Raw genomic sequence first — 22,391 nt, forward strand, 5'->3', positions numbered from 1 at the left:
CCATTAAGAAATTGCATGAGATCAATCAACCTCTTGGAGGCTTATTTAGATTCATCATCTGTATAGTAGCAGTAATGACACCTTCACTGCACATGTGTGTATCTGGTAAATGAGAAAATGTGAAGACCTTGGCAAAAACATTAAAAATTCAACAAAATTCACTGTTCCTGGTTAGCAGAAACAAATCTAAATCTAGAATTCAAAACTGGATCTGTCTCATTCTAAAGCCTAGACATTAAACCACTGCTCACAGCGCAACCTACCTTATTTTCCGGGCAGTTTAAAGTGATTTCTTGGTGTCAGACACGTGTCTATTTTTGTACTGCTTCAATTAAAAAAAAAAACAAAAAACAAAAAACATTTCCTTTGTCTTTTACAGAAAAATGAGGGATAGCAGCTGCAAATAGGTGTTTCCTTAAGCGACCAAGACTGTTTACTGCAATGTCTCGAAAATATTCCCTCTTTTTGTTTTTAGTACCTTGTGAAAAAAATATTCAATATTGCATTCCTCCAGGCAGTTTCAATGTATTCAAATTCCTGAGGGAAATTTTTAGGCAAAAACTGCACTAGGGCATGTTTCTTGTCAGAAAAAGTAGTGAGGAGCAAAGAGTACATTCACCATCCATACTTGCTGAGATACCTGTGGAGAAATCATTTGCGCCACCCTTGGCCATAGGCCCTTGTTTTTACAAATATAACACCTGACAATATTTGATTTTGGCATCTATTCACAACTGGGAGTTAAATTCTGAAAACTCAGTGACTATTTATAAGTTGTGACAAGAGAGATTTGAAATAGGGTAGACCACAGCTGATATCACTTACGCATGTTGTAAAGAATCAGTGATACCCAAGGACCCACTTCCATGGATTGGATAAATATGAGATAATTGTATTTCATACTGTATTTTTAACTACAACAAAAGTACATAGAAAAAGTGTCTTAGTAATTATTTCAACAAGATAATTGTATCAAAACTAAGACATTAAGAAAAAAAATTCCACCTTCAAATGCATTCAGTTTATAAAATTTTGATACAGAAATAATAGAAACTTAGAACTATGGCACTCTAAAGATGTTTATTTCGTATATTTTTGAAAGTAGAACTGTTTTTCACATTAAACTTAAGTAGTCTTTTAATATAAAAATAGATTAAATGGGTGCTCTATTACAATAGTTTTATAAGTTCAAGTTTAAACTATATACATATGATAAACCCATCTATAAAAATAATAAGACTGTTTTGATAAACACATTAGTATTGGTTGTCATGGGTGACAATTGCAGTTGAATATCAGTTTCAGAATCCAATTTATCTCTACTTATTTTTTTTTCAGTTATGCAATATTGAAAAGTAGACATCTACACAAATCAAAGTAAATGGAAATAGTTCTCATAGGACTTATGCTAACTTTGAGGCACTGCTGATTTCAACAAATCAAGAAGTTTGACGTGGCAGTAGGAGATTTTTGTATTAAATTTCAAAATTAAATAACGTCCCATTCCTGGTCAATAATGTAAAAGAAAATAGTCAAGGTTGAGAAATAAGCACATTTGTATTCTAATATTACCAATTTCTACTGACAATTAGGTGGCAAAGAGCACATATGCCTGAGAATTAACTGGTGTGCAGATTAGCAGACTCATGTTCTTCACAGTGAGCTTCTCAGGACAGGTGTAGATGAGTAGGCAAGCAAACACCTGTCTTAAACAAATCAGATACAGCATGTCACCCTTTCTCTTAATTATGTATTTATATGAATTAGTATTGTATGCATAGAGAAAATAGGAAAAGAAGCCTAATTTCTGAAGTCAGAACAAAAATATTCAGTGGTATAAATGAGTGTTCAGAAACTATTATTTGGTATATAGCAGAGTCAATTACAGTCTTTTCTAAACTTTTCAGTGTTGCACTTTTAATATTACTTAAAAGCATATTAAAATTTTAATCAGATTTTTTTTGAACCCTAAACACCTAGAGATCATAGTTTGAAAACCTTTCCTCTACTTCGGTGTTATCATTTTCCAGGTGAAGCAATGAAAGAGAGAGACAGAGATAGCTCTCATATTCAAAGGTATTTTAACAAGACTTGAGAGTTCCTTATTTTTATTTCAGCTTATAAAAACATCCCACGTGGCCTTACATGATTTTTACCATCATGGGATATTTGCCAATGAATGTCAGAAGACAATTTTTCTTTTATTATTATTATCTTTAAATCCTCACCCCAGGATATGTTTATTGATTTTTAGAGAGAGAAGAAGGAAAAGAGAGAGAGAGAGAGAGAGAGAGAGAGAGAGAGAGAGAGAGAGAGAGAGAGAGAGACATCAAAGTGAGAAACATCTATCGGTTGCTCCCCATTCATGCCCTGACTAGGAATCAAATCCGCAACTTAGGTATGTGCTCTTACCAAGGAGCCAACCCAACTCCTTTTGGTGCACAGGACAGTACTCCAAATGACTAAGCCACCCAGCCCTGGCTAGGAGACAATTTTTGTTGTCCCAACTATAGGGGACCAGTGTTACATGTCCTGGTGAATCGAGTCCTGGGATGCTAATAGAAACTGCAATGCACAAGATAGCCCCCAAAAGAAAGAAGATGCAGTACAGAATGTCTACAGTCCCAAGGTTAAGAAACACTGCATTAGATAGCTAATGTTATATTAAAAGTTTATATATCATTATGATTCTCTTCTACAACCTCTATAGAAAAATCTTATTTCCATACATTCTCACTTACACAAGTAGGAGCGCAAAGAAATCCTAAAAATTACATAATATTTGGTATCAAAATGTTCTTAAATGGCAGAAGTTACATATACCACAGGTTTTTCAAAGTTTCTAACAGTGCTTGGAATAATTTCCATATAACTTTTGAGAATAATGATAAGGCCATGGTTTGAAAGACAGAACAATGACACATGACCTCCCTGACCTTACATAATATTTCCCATTTTGACTGATTTCTAATTATGCAGTTTCTGGGTCTTCTACTCTGAAGCAAGGTCATGAACCTCCATACCCTCTGGTACGTCTTTATACAAAGGTTTCACTTACATGTATTGTATCAATAACATAATTTACTCTGATTGTTCCCAACTTCAAAATTGATCTAGATTGCTTGAAAATGACCTTCTTTGACATAGGATTTTGTAGGTTATTTATTGTAGGATGCAGTCTTGTCTCAAATTATATCTCTGAAAATAACATCCATTTTATAGTTACAGGGCCTTTGATATATTTTTAAATTAAAAAAAGCACTTCTTAAGTGGAGTTTTGCATGGGGAAGGTTTGTATCATGTACAATTATGCAGCTCATAAGTGGATATGTCATGTTACCCTCAACAGTAATTCTTGAGGGAAGCTCTTCAGCATCACTGAGCTCAAGTGGAGGTTTGCAAGTTAATGGCTTGCCCTCTGCTGACAGCCCACCAGATCTTCACACTCATCCAACAACTCAGTTGTTGACAAGAGCTCTTAAGATAGTCAGAACAGGAAAAAAAAGAACATCAAAAGCTAGTAAATAGGGAAGAAAAATAATAAAAATAAATAAATAAAACAAGTAAATAACTCTGGGCATTTAATAATGCTGGCATCAAATACCCCAGGTGAGTTTTCCTATATAGGTTATGTTATATATTAAAATGTATTTTGTTTTTTAATGTGCATATTTTAATAGAGTTAATTGGAAAAGTTGATACTTAATATCAACTGTTATTTTACAGGAAAGTTCTTAAGTCTTATACTCATTATTTTAATATTTCAGTGTCTTTGGATTTACTGATTAACTTGGTTAGAAATATTAGCAATGAAGAAATTGATTTTTATGACAAAATTATCAAGGAAGATATTGATTTTTCTGACAAGAACAAGGTAATGTTTTTCGTAAACATTGACAACACATTCAGAAAGTTTTCCCAAGTCAGTCTCAGAATCGGGGCTGCATCCTAGGTACACTAGAGTGCTTTAACTTATAAGTTCTGTTTTAAAACCCGGCACTCATTTTACTCATCTCCATTCAGCATCTATGGTCCAAGCCAAAGCCCATTTGCAGTCACTTGCTCTCAACCTGTCCAGCATATCAAAGAATAAATCCATGTCACATTGATATATACTTTAGCTTATGAATTTAGGTGTCTTATCTTGATAACACATACCTACTGTACCAAAGGCATCATTGTTAAGATTCTTATACATAAATGTGTATTTGAAGAGTTAAACACTTCAGCACAAATAAAATATTTTAATGTAGCATTTATTATTAGCATAGTTCATTCAGGAAGAATAGAGTATCTTTGAAATTCATTTCATGGAAATGTTAAAGAATAGCTATACAGCATCATATTTTATTTATCTTTTGTAAATTATTCTGTAAAAATATCATTGGTAATGAGAACCAAAGATATAGCTTTGGATCCTTTAAAAGCTGGTGAACTATACTTTATGTGCAATTACAGAAATGCATATTTAAAACTACCACAAAGCTGATGGTACTAAGGAATAGGAATATTTTATATGAATAAATTCATTTTAAGGAATAACTATAGCTCCTAGTCATTGGAGCCTCTTATTTGATCTGCCTAATTCTGATTTTCCTGTCCAGAGCACATGTTCTACAGTCTTTAAAAGTGACTACATTTGTACATGTATTTTATTCTACACAATTACCATTATTGAGACACCATAGTACAATGATTAAAGGAATGAATGTCTGAATTTTAGTCTTCTTTCACTGCATCATTGAACTGGACATTTTCTTAAAAGTAATCTAATAACACTATTAAGAGTATTTGGCACATAGATTTATTGACAAAATAAATAAGATTATTATGTAAAGCAGTTAGCACTTTGTTTCCCCATAAAAGGCTCAGCAAATGATAGGTACTACTGCCTTGGTTTAAAATTATTAATAAGTTTAGAGTTTAATATTACATAAGAATTATCATGATTTAAACAAATCATAAAACCATTTGTTTATGGGACTCTTGGTGTAAAAGGGAGAGCCTTCCCTTACACGCACACATACACAAAACACACGTACAACAATACCACCAAAAAGAACATAAAAACTTCTAGAGCATCCTGAGAAAGAAATTCATCTTTCCTTGAAATAATGCAAAAAAAAATCCCTCTATATTTAGAAACAAATAAAGTGTTACACAACAATTCTAAGGGCTTAATTACAAGATGTTTAATTACATAACAAGAGCTACAAATTAAAAAGAAATTATTCCCCTGTCAAATATTAATTGACTATAAAATCATGGGCTCATTTCTGGGTTCTCTATTCAGTTATATTGATCTGTGTGTCTGTTTTCATGCTACTACCATGCTGTTTTGATTATCATGGCCTGAGAGTATAGTTTGACTTTAGGTAGCATGATTCCTCCTACTTTTCACAATTCCAGGATCTGGGAAGTTTGAGATCAGAGTGCCAGCATGGTCAGGTGAGGGCCCTCCTCCCATTTACAAATTTCTCCTTATATTCTCAAATGGTTGAAGGATCCAAGGTGTTCTGTGGAGTCTCTTTTATAGGAACACTAACCTCATTATAAGAGCTTCCCCCTTATGAACTAAGCACCTCCCAAAGACCCAGCTCCCTAATACCATCACTGTGGCAATTAGAATTTCAACATTTAAATTTGAGGCGGCGGGGGGTGGGGGGGCAGGCAAATATTCCAGCAGTAGCAAAGATTTTTAAATTTTATGTCATTTAGTCAAAGAATCCAAGCTACTCAATGTGAACCCTGCCTACCTGTTGTTTATCAATCATTAAGCAAATATTTATTAAATACAGTATTTCCCAAGTACTGAGTTATATTCCACAAGTACAAAAAGTTAGAAAGAGACGTGAACTAAACATAGATCTAATAGATCTAATGTAACTCACTATGTGATGGTAAGAAAAACAATTAAACTACAATTCCAATTAAGGCAGGACAGGAGACATAGAAGAGCCTTCCGCAGTAAGACAGCCCGAGAGTGCTGAAGGTCTGGTGTATGGTTTTGGCTATGAAGAAAAGTGGGAAAATCTTTGAGTAATTAAGTTCTATGCTAAAGCTTAGTAACTGACAAAAGACAGCTGTGCAAAAGGAGAAAGAGTCAGATCCTAATATCCAGAGGTTACAAAGAAAAAATAAAAAAAAAGCTAGGCAGCTCTAGGTTTCTCTCTGAAAAAAAATGTATGTCTAAATAAAGCACTTACATGTAAAAATTGTATTCAATAATTTATGCCTGTGACTTGGAATTCTAGGGACCAAAAAATTTACGTACGTACAACTTTCAAAACATGATATATCATAATATACTTACAATATGGCATTCTTAAGACATTATTTATATAAAAAAGAAAGAAACTAAAGAAAAAAAGTTATCATTAAAAAGGAAAAATGTTCTGAGGATGTCATAGTTATAGATTACAGAGTTGCCAAAGGATCAAAATTATTAAAGGCTCAAAACTAATTACAATGGAAAGTTTTTCTTATTATAAATACCAAGGATATAGTCCTAGTGTATAACATTTCAGGATCTTATACAGTACTTTCAGAATTGATCACCTTCATTTACTTTTATATTGTGGTAAATATACATGTATAAGAATTTTTTGCCATTTTAACCAAGTAAGCATAAAAGTCAATGGCATAATGACACGTACAGCGTTGCGTAACCATCACCTCTATTTACAAATTTTCCCATAACCCCAGAAAAACTCTGTGTGCATTAATCAACAACCCCTGCATATCCTCTATCCTTAGCCCCTGCAAACCTCTAAATCTATTTCCTGCTTCTATAAATTTGCCTGTTCTATATACTTGCATAAGTGAAATTATACAATATTAGTTCTTTTGTGTCTGGTTTATTTCACTAGGTTTATTGCCTTGATTGAGTGGGCAAAGATCTTGAACACATCCACCTCTCAAGATACACCTTCTCCTAACTGCCATTAACAACCACTTAAAAAAACTGAATACGATAGAGATGAACATAATCACTGTTTCCACAGACAGAGGACTATGTCCACAGAAATATTTTAAGAAATGTTATCTGAGATTAAAAAAAGATAATGTAGTACTGATGCTGCTGGGTTTGGCCCACACTTCCCTTTTTAGACTTCAAGACCAAGGCTTTCATACGTATTGTTATTTGACAAATCACAATTCATATATGTGTGCTCTCTGGGGTTAGCTCACATTCAACTACTGGCTACATGTTGGCTAAAAAAGCCCCTATTAAAACCTAAATTCAAAACAAATCGGATGGGATTTACCGAGATAGACTTGTAACTGTAACAGGTTTAAAATCCCTATTCTGATCAGAGCTACTTGTCTTATTTGTCTTTAGGTTTCATTCCCAAGGTCACTTCCCAGTAAATTTCCTGCACACATCTCTTCACCAACCTAAGCTATATAGTAAATTATTTAAGATAATGTCAATAACTCCTAAAATTTATTAATAATGTTTGAAAATTCATGATATTTTTATTTAATCTGTAGTCATACATTTTTTTCTACTTCCTTCTCAGATCACCATAATTTGTGTTTCCCCTGAAACCACACTGAGCAGAACTCAACTCAGTCTATAATGACACAGTGCTTAAGTGCCAGTGTCCTTGATTACAAACATGGACTTCGATTATAATTAATTATAAATTATTAATTATAAGGAAAAATGCCTAATAAGATTTCAATTTGACGGCATCATGGAGAGAGTGACATTCTGTTCTCACTGTTCAATGCTTTTGAGGAATATCTTCTGAGAGATTAGGTAATTGTAGTTGCACAGATAAAAGAGCTCAGGTTAATCTAATTTTTGTGTCCTGCCTTGAATGACCTGTCCTCCCCCTGCCTCCCCTTAAAGAAGTCTGGAAATGAAATTCAATCTCCTCCAATCTCCTAGGATAAGTACTGACTTAGTCTGGGGACAAATATTATGTACCTTTTACATTCACATTATTATTTTACTGGTTTCAGATAATTTTTTGTTCTATTCATTATGTCTTAGGTTAATTAATTAATTTTCTGAGCTCTGTGCTATCCGAATGTTTTCTAAGTGTGATGCTGGAAAAAGGCCAAGCGAGAGCCCTGGGGCCACATGGAGGATGAGGAAAGATTGTACCCTATCTGTTCTGTTGGGCTTGGCTGTCATCAACCCTCTCCTTCTCAATTCCAAGAGTTACTCTGCAGACTGAGCTAAGTCCCTCTCTGGGAATCGTCTTTGCCCAGAGGAGCTGCCTGACTCACAACCTCTCCTCCTGTCCTCCAGAGCATCCCACATCCCACACCCCACATCCCGCATCCACGATGGACTGGTGCGGAATTAAAAAGGCCCAGCTCCCTTGTTTCAGTGCAGATCAACCCTGAGCGGCCATCCTAGCTCCCCGGAATCAGACTGAGACATCAGTTGCAGCTACACTGCAGCTGTTGCACTTCCTCCTACTCAGCCCTGCCAACTGGAAATACTTTGCAGCTGTTCTGCTTCCTCCTCAACTCAGCCCTGCAGTCCTTACTCCGGCTGGGATCGCTCCCCAGGAAATGCCTGGACTGAAATCTCTGTCTCAGAACACTTCCCAGGTTATCCAGCCTCAGACAACTCTATGCTTATGGCTGATAGTGGGTATTTTTAAATTTAAATAATGGTTTAATAGGAGTGTATTATGTTAGTTTAGACACCGTGATATGAATAGACCAATGGAAAATACTTTTGCGATCATCTTTAGAAAGAAATGGCAGCTTCTTGTGAAAAAATAAAGGGCTTAACCAATTTGGGGGGGAGATAAGATACAGTTCCATTCCTGCCCAATCCCCAGATATAGGTCAATTATGGGCATTTTGCTTTAGGCAAAATAAAAACAAATGCTAAGTATATTATAATATGGTATGAGTTATAATTTTTATGTCATTAATGGCATGAAAATTCAGAGTAACCATAAAATCGATCCATTAGAATTCTGAAGTTGTTTGTCTACAGAGTGACACAGTTGTAGTTTTAAAATTTATTCAAAGCCAGGGTGGGTGTGAGTTAGAGGGGAGAAATGTAGTTTAGTTCTAGAGCTTCTGTAAATTGAAAAGAAACCCACAATTAATAGTCACTTTTTGTTTCATGTCACCTGCATATTTACCTAACAGAAATTAAGGTGAAATAGCTTTTCTAGATAGTTTTTTAAAGTAGATACTTAATAAATAGCAACCTTTAATTTTTCTTTGTAACTATCACCATTTGCTAAGAAAACATGAAGTATGAAGCTGAACACTGAACCTATTTCTAAAATTTTATTTGTAATTGAAACCTCTGGATCTTCTCTTAATCCTGACTGATAATGTCAACTTCTAATTGGCTTGAGTGAAAGTTGATAAGTAACTTCCAGACATCTGTAACAGATACATTTAATTTCACTTGTCCAAATGCCATGTTCTCCTACTTTGATTTTTCTCCTAGGGCATTTCTCTTGTACTTTGCCACTTACAATCTTGTTCTTGTCTATCTGTCATTTATTAAGAATATAAAAATGGCATTATTACACAATGCCCCACATTTTAGAAGTCTGACATTCATCCTCTCACAACCTCATCACAAATTTAGTCATTCTAGTACAGCTTCTTGGGTATAGAGAATAATATCATTCTTAATGATCCGTTTAGAATTATATATAGTATATCCATTTTTAATTAATATATTTCCCCATATGTACTTATAAAGATATAATACATTATATATATACATATTTAAAGAATAATATTATAAAATATTTGTTAACAGCTCAATAAAATTAAGATATACAATTCTTACAACATCTTTCAGAACTTTAATAATTCCATTACATGGTCCATTTAGCATGACATGTTCTTGCTCAATCATTACTATTGCTTAGAAATCATTAATTTCTGTTTCAAAAGCCCACAGTCCCTCTGTATCACCAACATGCATCCCAAGGTGTAGTTGATTAATGGGATCCAGATGTTATTGTTTTTGTTTTTGCTTTTGTTTGTGAACATCAAGAAAATATTTGCATCAAAGACTTACACTCTGACCATTTTAATAACTCTCAAACCCACTTATATGAATTCTGTGACCATGTGCAACTAAAATTGCTACTCCATTACTACTTTTAAAATTCTAAAGTAACTCTAAATCTCAGATATTTTATAACATTGTTTTCTGAGCTTTATGTGCATGTTTCACTTGATCTTGTAACAATCTCTGAAGCACAGTCATCATCTCCATTTTGCAAATGAGAAAACTAAAGTCCAGAAAGATTAAATCACTTATCCAAGGTCAATTAATATTGCAGGAATTTCAAAGTCTGCAATTTTGACCACCATTGCAACTCTGTTACCTGAATTTTTTTCACAGATATTGGAATCCATCTGCACCTGAAAATTGTCACCTTAGAAGGCAACTAGGTGTTCTCCTTTATAGAGGCTTAAGCATATTAACTTGTCCGTTCTTCTCCACTTGTCAGCTGTCCTCCTCTTCCTCCTTTCTTCATTCTTGTCCTGCCACAGAAATTTTCTGGCTAATCATTAAACGCACCATACATGATTCTGCTTGAGAGGCTGGTACTTTTCTGTTTCTCTCCGTCAAACGCTCTGCTAAAATAGCATTGTGGATTAGCTCGCTTCATTTTGACATTTACTCAGTGGTCACCTTCTTAGTGGACATGTGTCTAGCCTTCAAATACACTTCTTTGAAATCTACTGCCCCCAGAACTCTCTTGCTTTAATTTATTTTTTCCTACATATATCTTCACCATTTTTCATTTTGTTTTGTTTTGCATTTTTGCCTGTACTCCTGCAATAGATTTTAAACTATGAAATGTTTTTCAGTTTAACTTAGTGTACTATCTCTTCAGGAGTTATAATCCTAAGCAATCTAAAATATTTTCATGACGGGATCACTTTTTAAATTATTTATTTATTTTTGGAGAGGAGGGATCGGAAGGAGAAAGGGAGAGAACCATCAATGTGAAAGAGAAGTATCTGTTGCTTGCTTTTTGTATGTACCTCAATTGGGGATCAAACCTACAACCTAGGGATGTGCCTTGACCAGGAATAGAATAGGCAACCTTTCATTTTGCAGGACAACACTCAACCAACTGAGCCACACCAGTGAAAACAGGATCACTTTTATTTTTATTTTTATTTATTTATTTATTTATTTTGGTTTTTCAATTACAATTGTCCCCTTTTCCCCCAATTTCTCTCCCCCACCCAACCCACCCCCTCTCCCACAATCATATCCCTCCCCGTTGTCCATGTCCATGAGTCATTTGTACACGTTCCTTGATTAGACCCTTCCCTTACTTATCCCCCTTCTCTCCCTCTCCCCTTCCCCCTATTGACTGCTATTCTGCTCTTTGTTCTATTTAGTTCATTTGTTTGTGTTGTTCTTTAGTTTCCTGTATTAGGTGATATCATATGGTATTTTTCTTTCTTTGTCTGGCTTATTTCACTAAGCATAATTCTCTCTAGTTCCATCCATGTTGTTGCAAATGGCAGGAGTTCCTTCTTTCTTTCTGCTACATAGTATTCCATTGTGTAAATGTACCACAGTTTTTGATCCACTCATCTACAGATGGGCACTTAGGCTGTTTCCAGCACTTAGCTATTGTAAACAGTGCTGCAATGAACATAGGGGTGCATAAGTTCTTTTGAATTGGTGTTTCAAGATTCTTCGGGTATAATCCTAGTGGAGTCGCTGGTTCAAAAGGCAGTTCCATTTTTAATCTTTTGAGGTAATTCCATACTGTTTTCCATAGTGGCTGCACCAGTCTGCATTCCCACCAGCAATGCACCAGGGTTCCCGTTTCTCCACATCCTCGCCAGCACTTGTTGTTTGTTGATTTGTTGATGATGGCCATCCTGACTGCTGTAAAATGGTATCTCATTGTGGTTTTTATTTGCATCTCCCTGATGGCTAATGATGTTGAGCATTTTTTCATGTGTCTATGGACCTTCCGTATGTCCTCTTCGGAGAAGTGTTTGTTCAGGTCCTTTGCCCATTTTTTAATTGGGTTGTTTGTTTTCTTGATGTTGAGTTGTATCAGCTCTTTATATATTTTGAAGGTCAGTCCCCTGTCTGTGATGTCATTGGCAAATATGTTTTCCCATATGGTTGGTTTCCTTTTCATCTTGCTGATGTTTTTTTTTTTTTTTTTGCTGAGCAGAAACTCTTTAGTTTGATGTAATCCCATTTATTTATTTTTTCCTTTATTTCTCTTGCTTTAGGAGATGTATCCATGAAGAAATTGTTATGTGAGAGATCTGATATTTTCTTGCCTATCTTTTCCTCTAGGACTTTTATGGTGTCACGGCTTACATTTAAGTCTTTGATCCATCTTGAGTTTATTCTCGTGTGTGGTGTAAGTTGGTGGTCTAGTTTCATATTTTTGCAGGTCCCTATCCAGTTCTCCCAGCACCATTTGTTAAAGAGGTTCTTCTCACTCCATTTTATGTTCCTTCCTCCTTTATCAAAGATTAGTTGACCATAGAGGCCTGGGTTTATTTCTGGACTCTCTATTCTGTTCCACTGATCTATATGTCTGTTCTTATGCCAGTACCAGACTGTTTTGATTACAGTGGCTTTGTAGTATTGTTTGATATCTGGTGTTGTGATTCCTCCTGCTGTGTTCTTCTGTCTCAAGATTGCTTTTGCTATTCGGGGTCTTTTTTGGTTCCATATGAATTTATGGAGTATTTGTTCTAGGTCTGTGAAATATGTCATTGGTATTTTAATAAGGATTGCATTGAATCTGTAAATTGCTTTGGGTAGTATGGCCATTTTGATGATGTTGATTCTTCCCATCCAAGAACATGGTATTTGCTTCCATTTATTTGTATCTTCCTTAATTTCTTTCTTCAATGTTATGTAATTTTGAGAGTACAGGTCTTTTATCTCTTCGGTTAAGTTTACTCCTAGGTACTTTATTTTTCTTGTTGCTGTAGTAAATGGTATTTTCTTTTTTGTCTCTGTCTCTGCTATTTTATTGTTGGTGTACAGAAATGCCTTAGATTTCTGTATATTTGTTTTGTACCCTGCGATTTTGCCAAATTCACTTATTATATCGAGTAGTCTTTTAGTGGAGTTTATAGGATTTTCTAGGTATACTATCATGTCATCTGCATATATTGAAAGTTTTACTTCCTCTTTCCCAATTTGGATGCCCTTTATTTCTTTTTCTTGTCTGATTGCTGTGGCTAGGACTTCCAACACTATGTTGAAAAGGAGTGGAGAGAGTGGACAACCTTGTCTAGTTCCTGAGTTCAGGGGGAATGCTTTCAGTTTTTGTCCATTGAGTATGATGTTGGCCTCAGGCTTCTCATATATAGCCTTAATTATGTTAAGGTACGCTCCCTCTATTCCCATTTTGCTGAGTGTTTTCATCATAAATGGGTGTTGTACTTTATCAAATGCTTTTTCTGAATCTATTGATATGATCATGTGATTTTTGTCTTTCATTTTGTTTAGGTGATGTATTATATTTATTGATTTGTGAATATTAAACCATCCTTGCATCCTTGGAATGAAGCCCACTTGATCATGATGTATGATCTTTTTGATGTATTGCTGGATCCTGTTTGCCAATATTTTATTGAGGATTTTAGTATCTATGTTCATCAGTGATATCGGCCTGTAGTTTTCTTTCTTTGTTGTGTCTTGACCTGGTTTGGGGATTAGGATAATACTGGCTTCATAGAAAGAGTTTGGGATTTTCCCCTCTTCTTGGATTTTTCGGAACAGTTTGAGGAGGATAGGAGTTAGTTCTTCCCTGAATGTTTTGTAGAATTCGCCTGTGAAGCCATCCGGTCCAGGGCTTTTGTGTGCAGGGAGATTTTTGATTACTGTTTCAATTTCTTTCTCTGTTATTGGTCTGTTGAGACTTTCCACTTCTTCTTGATTCAGTTTTGGAAGGTTGTATGTTTCTAGAAATTTGTCACTTTTAAATAAATATGAATCTAGTAGTATTAATTAAGCATACATTTGTGTCCATCTTTTCAATGTAATATTTACTCAGTAATATTTAATTGGTACTAAATACATTTAAAGAAGTATTTTAGATATTCGAGATGCCACAATGAACATCTCTAACATCGGTAAAGTTCCTCTACTCATAATGATAATGTTTTAATTCACTGACGCTTAATCATTGTGTTGTCTGAAAAAGATTTTGGAGATGGGGGTGAAGTAGAGAATCTACTAACATCATTGGAAAAGAAAATCTATTTTGCAATAAATTTTTTTTTCAAAATATTTTTTTTCTCATGAAATAAAGTTTCTACAGGAAGCTTGTACTACTAGTTATTTTCAGGATGTAAATGATGATATTTACTGACCATCCAAGAAACACAAACAGAAGAGAACAATGATATTGTGAGTGTTTTATTTCTACTTGAAAATGTCTCAAAATCTGAAAGCCTCATCCTATGTCACATATGTTGAATGAAGTTCAACATTAAATGAAGAATTTACTATAAATATATATCACTACATTATCTAAAAATAACAATATTAAGCATATCATTTTTAAAGGAATGTGTAGAAGTGACATCAGAAATAGTGGGGTGAGACATCACCTTGGTTTCTCCCCTTGAAGTTTCAAGAGTTTGAATAGCTATAATTTAAAGGATTTCCTGCTCAATGCAAAGACACAACTGAGAGATCTGTGCTTTGAAACACCTAAAGGTGGGTAGCTGAGAATGAACTGAGGGGGCAAAAAGAGAGAAGCACTGAAATGAACCACTAAGGTAGCCCTATAGCTGGGAGCTCATGGAATTGCTCAGCCTGGAGAGGGGAAGAATCAGGATGTGGCTGCCACTCTTTTCAGTCAGGAGGAGCAAAGAGATTTTGTGGGCCTTCCAGCAGGAGTGGACAGTAGAAAATGCAACTGAGGCCAGTGACCTGGACAGGGACACAGCATAGAGATGCACCTGTGGTTGTCAGATGATTGGCATTCCAGACATAGGAACAAAGGACTAGAACCTGGTTGCCTCTTAATATCACTGAGTTCACTTTTTTTTGCCCTTGGTGTTGTGTGGTGGAGCACATTATTTACAAATCCAAGAATGTGTACTACAGAATCACCTTTTCCCTGAGCAAAGGAGATTGAAGCTGCAGGGCAGACTCTGTGGAGGTCCAAGGTCCCCATTACTGGGATGACAAAGCAACTTAGAAGGTGGTCACCCCAACCCATGCCACCCACCAAGCATCATGACTAACTGACAGCAGTGTCTAGCTGTGGCAGACTGTGCTGGGATTTCACAAATTCAGAGCCCCACCACTCATTGCATTACTCTGCGGTCTTGGTTCCCTGAGACTAGACAAGGCACACACCTTCCCATTATCCACAGTACCGTGGAGAGCTGAACGGCCATAGAAGTTAAAGACAGCTAAAAAAATTGTGACTCAGCGCCACCAACTGGACAATGATAGACAGCCTTCTTTGTATAAACCTACTAGAGAAGTGACACTCATACATAGATGCCCAGACAGAGAAATAATCTATCAAATACCATGAATAATCAAGGTAGAGAGGCAGCTCTGAAAGAAAATTCTAGCGTCAGCCTGTGAGCCAAGTGTCGCTGGTCCGATTCCCAGTCAGAGCACGTGACTAGGTTGCACATCAGGTCCCCAATTGGGGGCTTGAATGAGAGGCAACCACACAGTGATGTTTCTCTCCCTCTCTTTCTCCTTTCCCCTCTCTCTAAAAATAAACAAACAAATAAATTATTTTTTAAAAGAAAATTTAAAACAATTACCAAAAAACAGACTTAAAGACATGGAAATATGTGATTTAAATTACAGAGATTTCAAGACACAGTTCTGTAAATACTTGATGAGATATAGGAAAATAGAGAAAGGCAGTTTAATGAGTTCATAAAACAAATCAATGAATAAAACAAGTACTTTACCAAAGATATTTAAACTTAAAAAATAAAAAGACCAAACAGAAATTCTGGAGATCAAAAACTAAATAAAAAAGATCAAAACTGAGCTAGTGAGCATAAGAAACAGAGTAGAACAAGTGAAGGAAAGAATTAGTGATATCAAAATAAGAATCTAGAAATGGCACAGAGAGAAGAAAAGAGAGACAAGCATAAAAAATGAAAGAACTAGTAACAGCCACACAGCAGTTGATTAAAGCATCAGTCTGATACACCAAGGATGCGGGTTCAATCCCCAGTCAGGGCACATACAAAAAGCAACCAATGAAGGCATAAATAAGTGTAACAACAAATCTCTCTCTCTCTCTCTCTCTCTCTCTCTCTCTCTCTCTCTCTCTCTCTCTCTCCTCTTCCTCACTCTCTCTCTCTCCTCTTCCTCTCTCTCTCTCAAATCAATGAATAAGTTTTTAATAAAAAAAATGAAAGAACTCTATAAGAACTATCTGACTCCATCAGAATGAGCAATATAAGAATAGTAGGTATAGCAGAAGAAGAAAAGAAGAAAGGAATTGAGAACTCATTCAAATAAGTAGTTGAACACTCCCCAAACCTATGGAAAGAGCTGTACTCTTGAATCCAAGAAGCAAACAGCACACCTAATTAATTCAACTTAAAAAAGCTTTCTTCAAGATGCCTTGTATTAAAACTATCAAAAATTAATGACAAAGAAATAATTATGAAGGCAACCAGGGAAAAGAAGGAAGTAATCTATAAAAGGAAGTCTATTAGGTTATTATCAAACCACATGGTTTTGATAATGAATACTACCAAATATTCAAAGAAGATATAATAACTATCCTTCCCAAAATCTTCCAAAAACACTGAAGAAGAGGCAATTCTTCTTAATACCTTTTATGAAACCAAAATAACACTGATACTAAAACCTGGCAACAATAATACACACATGTATAAAAATACAGACCAGTTATCTCTGATGAATACAGATACAAAATTCTTAAACATTAATCTTGCAAATTGAATATAACAATACATTAAAAATAATACATCATGATCAAGTGGGGATCATTCTAGAGGTACAAATATGGTTCAACATATGCAAATCAATCAATGTAATATACCACATTAACAGAACAAATGATAAAATCATATGATCTTATCAATAGAGGGAGAAAAAACATATGATAAGCTACAACATCCATTTATGACTAAAACACAATAAAACAGGCATAGAAGGCAAGTACCTCAACATGATAAAGGTCAGATATGACAAATCCTCAGCCAGTATCATACTCAATGGTGAGAAACTAAAAACTTTTCCTCTAAAATCAGGAACAAGACAAGTATGTCTGTTCTTACCACTCTTATTCAACATAGAGGAGGAAGTCCTAGCCAGAGCAATCTGGCAAGAGAAATAAATAAAAGACATCTAAATTGGAAATGTAGAAGAAAGAGTGTCACTTTTTACAGATGAAATAATTCCATATATAGAAAACCCTAAAGACTCCACTAAAAAAGTATTAGAAACAAATACAGAAAAGTTGCAGGATAAACAAAATCAATGTACACAAATCTACTGCTTTACTGTACACTAACAATCAAATTTCAGGAAAAGAAATGAAAAAATAACAATTATTTTTGCAATTACAATCAAAAGAAAATGCCTAGGAATAAACTTAGCAAAGGATGTGAAGGACCAAAATATTGAAAACCACAAAGCATTATTAAAAGAAATTGAAAAAGATACAAGGAAACAGAAAGACATTCACGTTCATGTGTTAGAAGAATCAACATAGCTAAAATGGCCAAATTACCCAAAGCAATATAAAGATTTAATGCAATCCTCATAAGCCATAAGAAAAAATGAAATATCGCCATTTGCAACCACATGGATGGACTTTGAGAATATCATGCTAAGCAAAATACATCAGAAAAAGCTAAGAATCATATGAATTATAAGAATTATATGTGGAATATATTTAAAAGAATTATATGTGGAATATAAAACTGAAATTCATAGACATAGACCATGTATGGTAATTACCAGAAGTAGGGGGTGGGAATAGTAAAAAAGGGGGCCAAATATATGATGACAGAAGATGATTTGACTTTTGGTGGTGAACACACTATACAATCAATATACAAATCATGTACCATAGAAATGTGTACTTGAAACCTATATGATCTTATTAACCAATATCACCCCAATAAATTTAATAAAAAATATGCATGCTAATGAAGTGAACATTTCAAAGGCAATATTTAAAAAATTATTATTTTAACTAACAATATTCATATTTGCATAAATTTAGCATAATAGCTTGATTTATAAATGTCTTGCATATTTCACCCCATTAACATTTTCTCATATTTTTAAAGAACAGTGTGGTGAATTAATGTGAGAATATTTGCATTATCTTATAAATAACATAAGCATTATTGAACAGAAAAGGGAGCCAAGTTCTTTTAAAATTTTGCACATATCTAGTAATCATTTGATTATGTCTTTTCAAGCTCTTGCTACATTGCTTCTTTATACTTCTAGAAAATGACTAAAAAGATATATAGTGAATTATTGCTGCCAAAAATAAAATATAAATTTCCTTAACATAAGATGTTCTTATTGTCATATTTTAATAAGATTTCCTAGCAACCAATAAATTATCCATTTTTGAAAATGCACCCTTATTTAATTTTAATATATTAAAAATAGCTGTATAGCATTATATATATATGCATATATTTTTATATACAAATACACTTTAGTGCTCTGAGTTGAAAAAGGTATAGAAATAAGTAATCCAATAGACATAAATTTTTTTTAATTATAGTAGAAATAGTAATAAATATTAGAAAATTTTGTATTGAGGATGCCATATAACATGTTTAGATGCAAAGTTTCAGTAATATGCAAAAGATGAAATTAATTATACTCAACATCATAGAACAATATCAAAAATTGTATAGTAAATCGTTGTGTATTATTAGTAGTATAGAAAGAATTGTCACTCTCCTAAAGAAGCTTGCAATTTAAATAGACAAAGCTGAGACTGATAAAATAATTACATAATTTGAGGACAGCATAAATCATTTGATGGATGTGTACGGCACGTAAGTGGTATATGAATTCACAAAACTGATTCCTGTGATTCCAATGAGACTCATTCCCAAAGGCAGTGCACAATGAACAGTGATGAATTATTGACTGTAACTGACAAACAGATATGAGTAAATTTTGGAAGTGAACTTTTATTTTGAATAAGTCACCTGATATCTGCAAACACGGCGAAATGAGGATTGCAATATTAACCTCAAAGGTATTCTGTGATATCAAATTAAATAATGTATATGAGTGTACCTAACACAGAGTCCCAAAAAGCTTAAATACTTACTAAATGTATCATTACATCCATTGTTGGATAAGAATCCCTTCTCTTGCTCCTTGTATAAGAAAACACAGAGACATATATCCTACAGTAATCCTCAAAGTCTCCCAGTTGGATTTAAAAAAAAATTCCAGATATACACAGTGATAGCATGCTTGGTAATATATACTTTATTGGCTTTCTTCCATTTTGTCTCACTTCTCATTCTTGTCTGTTGTCTTATTGATCACTTCCCATATATTGTGTTCATATCTTTGCTTTAAGGTCTTCTGCTGAGTACACCAAATAAGACAAGTTTGAAATACAGCTTTAATCAATGTCATACTAAGAGAGAGGTTGGACTTCATTCAAAGCAGAAATACAAAAGTTTTAAAGGTGGGATGATGCAGTAGAAATAGTTTTTGGAGAAGGTGAATCTAGACGTAAACTACTAACAAGATGGATTTAAAATATAAAATATTGGAGGAAGGGCACTTAAGAATTTATTACAATTGGATAAATATTTGATAATAAAGATTTGAACTACACTTAAAGTAACAAGAGTAAAGAAAGAAAATATAAGAAAAATAAAATCAGCTAATAGGAAAAAAATCAAGAAGACTGGTAAATTGGTAAGGTTAAGAATCAGGCAACAACAACCATTTATATATTGAATAAGTTGAATAAATTAATATACATTTTAAAAAGACATTAAAAAGCAGAGGAATCATCTTTTATGAGGACGTCCATGTATAAATTACTTATTTCGAAGAAAAGAGTGAAAGGATTTTCTGCTGAAATAAAAAATGGAAGAAAGAAAACATAAATGCACAGAATTTTTAAAAATGTATATGAAGGCAGGAAATTAGTAGCTGTAGAAATCGTCAGTCACATACAGTTTCTTACAAGGAATTATTTTGCCTATTTTCTGAGATATCATTTGAGTTTTTAAAGTCTTTCTTTACTCATTAACTTCTTGATTACTTTTTGGTTCAAACATTCTGTTGTTACCATTGGTTCTATGTCAGGATGTTGTGATGTACAGTGTGCTAAAAGGCATAGATAAGTTGGTAGTCATGACTATGTCCAAATGAGAAATAAAAAGAGATAACAGATGTTGTGATAAGCTGAAGACTGACCCACACATCTGATTTTGGTAGAAACAATATTAATATTTAGGAAACAAGAAAGCACTTACTTACAATAAGGCATGATTGGAGGGATACAATGAGTTCCCTCAAAAACAGTCCTCAAATGAGAGATAATTAAAATTAAAATCTCAACTGTTAACAACTAATTTCCCTGCATTATTATTTTTCACCTTATTGTTTTAAAACAGAATACCTAGTGGAAGTGTACATGTTGTCAGTTGCTAGTGGCAGGGGAAAACAGGTGCAGTAATGGTGCTAAAAATTCAATTTTAGACACACTAAAATAGGGAGATAATCTGAAGCTCAACTGAAGGGTTCTATAAAGTTATATATCTGTAATAGAATGAGACAAATACTGCACAGTGTGGCAGGGAAAGAGCCCCCACATGCATGGCTGAGACATGAAATGTGCCAGAGCTTTTTGGAACAAAAAGTTGACAGCAAATGAAAAGATAAAAATGTAGTATCTCTAAACCTCCCTGTGTCTCAGGGCTGATAGCCTTTACTTTCCTGTGTAAAAAGAAGTGTTTTCTATGTTCTGTGAAATCTCTGAAAGGTACGAAAATTTTTATAATTCTCCTTTTCTTTATCTCTTTCTCTCAAACAAAGACAACTTACGCCACTTAAACTGTAAAATATGTAATGTTCATTTAACTTAATGAGGAGGAAAAGACAATGATGGAAAAAAAGAAGTATAATATAAAGTAGAATAAGAAGGACAGGAAAAGGAAAGGAGGAAGAAAGTATGGGGGGAAATAGGCCACAACAAAACTATTTAATATTTTTTTTGACTACAATATAGACTCCAAGATACAGTAGATACATTAGAACTCTTTAAAGTGTCCATTTAACTTCAGATGAGGAAACTGAAGACTTGAGATGTTAACTGCAGCAGTAGGCATTCATGAGTTCATTCCTTAGTCTTTATTTAGTGCTCAATACATTTCAGACTTGTGTGGATCTAGACGTTAGACCACAGTAGCAAATCAAACAAAGTCCCTATTCTCAGGAATCTTATCAGCAGAAGTAAGTCTCCAGTGTAGATTTCCTAATTTCCAGTTACCTGCCTACCTCAGTGCACTCATGCCCTCGTGAAAATGGCCTCACTGATGCCATGCACCTGGCGTATGTGCTGGAAAGATGGTGCTATAGTTAGCATCTCTTCATGCGAAGAATCTCTCGTCCTTAAGTTAGCTGTTTCAAGCATCGATTATTAATTAGTAATGTACACATTTTGTTTATAATCTGTAATATACTAAAGATATGGTATACTCATCAAAAAAGAACACATGCCATGTTTGGTGGATAAGAGCAATGAAGAGGTCATTCTTAGGAAGTTGCATTCTACCTTGAGTATTTTTACAATCTTTTAAGAGTATCATGGTTATGAGGACCAAAAAAAAAAAATACCCTTAAAATAGTTAGAGCATATAAAAAGTGCTCAGGGCAAAATAAAGGCTAAATAAGTCCTTTACACTATTCGGGAATAGTACATATGTGAAATAGATGGAAGAGTTGTAATTAATCCTACATTTTGGCCTGCTTTGATTAGCATACAAAATGGAATGTGAATTCCTTGGGGTTCATCCAGACATGGCGTGTAACTCAAAGGTGTACTATGTGCTATTCTACAAGCTCAGCACCTTGTCATTAGAAACCTCTGTAAGTTATTGGTATGTTTTTGAGAGTATAGGGTTGAAATATCACTTCTTATAGGGCATTTATTTAAAATGGTTTTGGGTGAAAAATAACTATTCTGGAAAATAAAGGTAATCGTCAGAGAAGAGATTTAAAAAAAAAAAGATTCAAGAGCAATTTAGTAAAAAAATAAACATTAACTGAAAGCAGTCCTATGTCAGGGAGGTCCATGCTTTTCTCTTGGTTTCACCATTCCTTCCCTCATCATCAGCATTTCTTCCTATTCTCATGTCCCCCAACCCACCCCAAACAAGAGTCTGTCTATTCACCGTGGTTTAGT

Source organism: Furipterus horrens, unplaced genomic scaffold, assembly GCF_987537825.1.
Source record: "Furipterus horrens unplaced genomic scaffold, mFurHor1.1.pri manual_scaffold_2, whole genome shotgun sequence".
NCBI classification, from domain to species: domain Eukaryota; kingdom Metazoa; phylum Chordata; class Mammalia; order Chiroptera; family Furipteridae; genus Furipterus; species Furipterus horrens.